Raw genomic sequence first — 4,779 nt, forward strand, 5'->3', positions numbered from 1 at the left:
CCGACTATTTTTATTTACCCTATGAATGATACATATCATTGCTAAAGTCAATGTGCACATTCTTGCGCCTCTCCAGGACATCATTGTGGTTGTCAATGACTCGTCCACCCTGTGCTCATAAAAATAAACACTCCTTACACATGGTCCTTGTGTCACCAGTTTATTTTTCTACACATTACATTTTATTTATGAAAACTAGTTCAGAAGCAGTCCAGGAGCATGGAGGTGGGTTAATTGCATTTTGGCATGATGAGACCTGAGGAATGGACTGGCATCCCACCCATCATCAGTGCAGTGAGCTGTATGGGTAAACCATTGTAAATGGATTTATACCTCCTAGTTGGCAGTTATCAGTCATTTAAACCAGACCTCACTAACCAAACAATCTACTTACAGTTTAAAACTGTATAACACTTACATTTTCTAGACCATTAACCTCTTTTGAATTTAACCCTTTGTACTGCCAGCATGGCTAACAGTTGTCTCTACCCCAAACTGCAACCTCTACACAACTCAATACAATTCTGACAACTCCTTTTTCATAAATAAACTATTATATTCCTGCTGTTGGTCTACTCTGTAATCTTAAACTGCTGCAGCTATAACAATTTCACACTAACTAATTACATAAATATTTCACAAACAAGGTGTTACAAAAATAGCACTTTCCTTTGCAATGCAGTCTCAATCTATACAGTATGAAATGGCTTGATCTGTAGCAGTACTTGTACTATCTCAGTCCCACACTTTTGTACCCCTTTAAAAGGCATCAACTGTTACATTAAGAGATTTAGTAATGCCACCAGCCCAATTCACCGCAAATACAATAAACCTGATATACTACACAACATACTTAAGTAAACACTTGAAATGGAATGGAAAACTGAAATTATACAGCAATTACTCTTAAATGAAAGTGTATAGTGGGAGGCACCATGGACAGCACCAGTAAAAAGTCAACACCCCAGCTGAGGAGACAGAAGCACCAGTGTGAGGTTAGCTGGGATCAAAAACAATACAAAAAGTGAGAAAATAAAGTAAGCGACTGCCATGTTACCTACAAGCTGGGCTTAACCTATCTAATGGGGTCCAGCTTGGGGAAAAAACTGCTATCACAGCAGTCACCAGACTGGACATTTGCTATTCAGTGGGGTCCAGTCTGTGCATAACAAGTTAGTGCATAAAAAGGTGCATGCGTTTGCCTGCCCCTGTGAAAGGGCATAAAGGGACAGGCAAAACAGAAGATGAAAACCTAAGACGGGTACAATCCTCAGCAGGACTGATGGTGCAAAAACACCATCATCCAGGGGTGGCTCTGCTCCTCTCAGAGGGTGTCCAGTGTGCCTTTATAGGACCTGCCCAGCTGGGACTCATAAGCTGGAAGCCAGGACACCTGGTACTACAAAGACAAGGGGTTACCCTTCTACCAGGGCTCCACCTCCACACTGGGCCCACCCCTGCATAATGCCGCCCCAGCATATAAACAAATGGAAATAAATGTGCATATTCATTTCTACACTATTTCACCATGCACAAATCACCCAGTGGCCAATTTAAAAACATTTAAAAACCACAAACTGCATTTCAATTCTGTGTTTTACACCGTCAATGTCTAAAATATATACCTTAAAGCTCACCTATTTTCTCCACAAATACCACAGGTTTTCATAATACAGGAATGTATACAAATGCTTAGATCACTAAAAATAAAATTAAAACTGCTTATAAACATCCTCTATGCTGAGGAATGTACCCAAAGAGTACCCAAATAAATGTTAAATAAATGTACCCAAAGATTGTGACCTAAATAAAACAATGTAGGGAAAAGCAGGTCCAGTGCCAGTATATACTCAATATAGCACCTTGTACAACCACAACCACAATCAGCATACAAGAAACAAAAGAAAACCGACTCAGTACATTTAGTCATTTTTAATCATCCCACACCAACAAAAATATAGATTTTCAATACATGAGGACATTTTCTGGCAAAGAATTTACAAAGCCACATAACTACATATCTCTTCTCACAAAACAGAACAAACAACCCCCATCTTTCTCCTACCTCATTCTGTAGGAAATCCCCTCCCATGACAAAGGGCTTTCTGTGCAGGTACCAAAAAAGAGCGGCACTCAGCTAAACCAATCCCTCTTTTCCAAGTGAGTGGATGGCATTAGTTTTCCTTTTATTCATTTCTACCTTACGTGCTCAATTCAGTTTTACTCTACAGCCAATGCAAGATTTATATACATGTGTGCACCCATGCAAATAAATCATTGCATGACCTTTGAGTCTCTCAAACTCTGCTTTTCAAATGGCCTAGAATGTGCAAAACACTACAAAGTTACCAACTGCCAACTCTTTCTCCATTCCAGCACTAGAAGTCACTTTGTCTCCTCCCTGCCAGGTGGCTCAGGTGCTGAAGTTACAAGCCATGGTCCTAACAGCCATTACAAGGCAGGTGTGCAGAGATTCACTTAGAGCTTCAAGCAGCTCTTGTTGTACAACGAATAGCACCTGAACCTCTTTCCTGCCCACAATTAACCCACCAAAGACCTCCCTCCCTTTCTCTGCCTTTGTTGTTAGGAACTTCTAAAGCAGCTTTGATGCTCCTCTGATGAGTCCATTGGCTTCTGGAATTGGAACAGGCACATGATTCCCCAAGCAGATCTTGGCAGACAGAACCCACTACCCAGTCTGCTGCATCTGGGCTCCAGTCCTGGTGAACGTCCTCCCTTGGCAGCAAAGGCCTGGTCATACCCCAGACAGCAGAGAACCTCAAGAAAAAATAAGAAACTGGACTGAGTCCTCTGCACTAGTCAGAAATGGTCCAGCCAACATTCCCACTCCCAACACCAGTTTTGACCTAAACCGCCATAATGTTCAGTGCTACACCTTTTCAGGACAAACCAACAGAAAACCACCCTGAAGAGTGCAAAAGCAAAAACCCATGGTGCAGGGCTCCTACCACAGGGGAGAACTTCAGTTCTATTATCTTGTTTAAAACATAAGTACACAAGTTACAAATTACAGGTTCATCCTTCTCAAAACAGCCAGCTAACCAACTTATCCCTTTCCTCAACCCCAACAAACCCAAACAAAATAACCCAGAATGTTCTTGCCTGCTTACCCAGGACATAGATCCACTTGCTTCTCTTCCAATGCCTTATAAAGCGTGGAAACAGAGAAGAAATAGAACTGTTAAAATTACAAAATCAAAGATTCTCAAATATTCAATTCTCCATGAAATGAACTAAAGATAATGCACGGCTTTCAGATTATCCTACATTCCTCTGAGAACAGGGTCTTTCAAGTCCATTTTAAGTGTAAAAAATGATAAAAGTCAAGAGTAATATATGGCGTTTTTAGGATGTACTGCACTGTATGCTGCAACTCCCATGCACACACCAAAAGCTGCCTGCCCAATATACTCAACGTACCCCATTTAACGTGATATGCAGTCTACACTAATGTACCTGATTGTACCCAAATAAACCAACATATACCCATAGTACCCAAATGTACCCGATTAAAACCCCATGTACCCAGTGTGCTCATTATGCTCAAAATGCCCCATCTCTCTTCCTGGATGGAAAGGGACTCACCTGACCCACTCACCTGACTAGATCCTTTGATGTTACTGTTGACTTTGTCTTGGAACAAGCACCCCACTCCTCCAACAGATCTTCATGGAAAGGTCCCAGAGACCAGCACCATCTGTTCTCCACTCCTGGTGATAAAAGATCCTCCCTCTGGAGCAAAGGCCTGGTCAACCCTTCTGGCAGCAGAGAGCCTGAAAAGGAGAGAAATTTAGACCAAGTCCTCTGCACTTGTTAGAAACAGACAAGCCAGCATTTCTACTTCCAACATGGACACAGTGCAGCATCTGTCCAACACAGACCAACTGTAAAACACCCTGCAGAGAGCAAAGAGAAAACCCCCAGTCCAGGGCTCGTGCCACAGGGGGTGGGATCCATTGCAGTTCCTCCCCTGTGAGGAAATCAGTTCCTGTCCAACACCAATCAAGAGAACCTGGCTGACATGCTGTCTCCTCAAAGACATAACCAGCAAGAAGTCTGCAGTGGAGGAGGCTGCTGGTGCGCCAAGTCACTGTTGTACTGCAGTGTATCCAAAGTGATTTATTTACATGTGTGCACCCATGAAATAAATCACATACAAAACATATTCAGTATTTGAGCCAGAATGACAGCCAGTCAAGTGCATGTCAGTGTGGGAGTGTTTCACCCAAGCAGGGAACAAAACCCAGAAGATAGCCAAAAAGAAAAAAAAACATTTAGCACATTAAAGCATGACCTTATCCATCTGAAGATGTCCAAGAGCTTAACACAGCCTTCTCCAAAAGCACCTTTTCATTATGGGAAAAGAGTGAAACCCACCTCTGGTCCAGGGACCATGTCAAAAGACACTACCTTTGTACCTGCTCCAAGATCCACGGGCATCCAGGAATTTCAAGAAGGACAGCTTGCAGCATCTCTTCACTTTCTACTCTTCAAAGTGGAGGACTTAAATTCTCACAAATGGACATCAACAGGTCACGCAGCTGGTATCCTTTTAGCCAGCCAGTGAGCTTCCTCTGAACAGGATTCTCCACTCCTGTCACTCCACACTGTGCTTTCAGATGGCCAGGGACTGGGAAGCACCGATCATTGCACTAGTCTCATTTACAAACACAATCAACACCACTACTGACCAGCCTCATAAAAAGAGTTTGAGTTGTACCTCCCCTCTACTTACCTTCAAACTCACCTTTATCTTGG

The 4,779-nt window shown here is 42.6% G+C and overlaps 1 long non-coding RNA gene across 1 annotated transcript; it reads right to left on the minus strand.

Annotated features, from left to right (window-relative positions):
- Window positions 1–1,936: 1,936 nt before the first annotated feature.
- Window positions 1,937–4,210, minus strand: LOC138230786 (uncharacterized). Its single transcript, XR_011186390.1, has 3 exons — window positions 3,620–4,210; window positions 3,132–3,166; window positions 1,937–2,778 (listed from the first exon to the last, which is right to left on the minus strand). It is a non-coding gene; the product is annotated as an uncharacterized lncRNA (long non-coding RNA).
- Window positions 4,211–4,779: the final 569 nt, after the last annotated feature.

The sequence above is a fragment of the Lepisosteus oculatus genome, unplaced genomic scaffold, assembly GCF_040954835.1.
Source record: "Lepisosteus oculatus isolate fLepOcu1 unplaced genomic scaffold, fLepOcu1.hap2 HAP2_SCAFFOLD_492, whole genome shotgun sequence".
In the NCBI taxonomy this organism is placed as follows: Eukaryota; Metazoa; Chordata; class Actinopteri; order Semionotiformes; family Lepisosteidae; genus Lepisosteus; species Lepisosteus oculatus.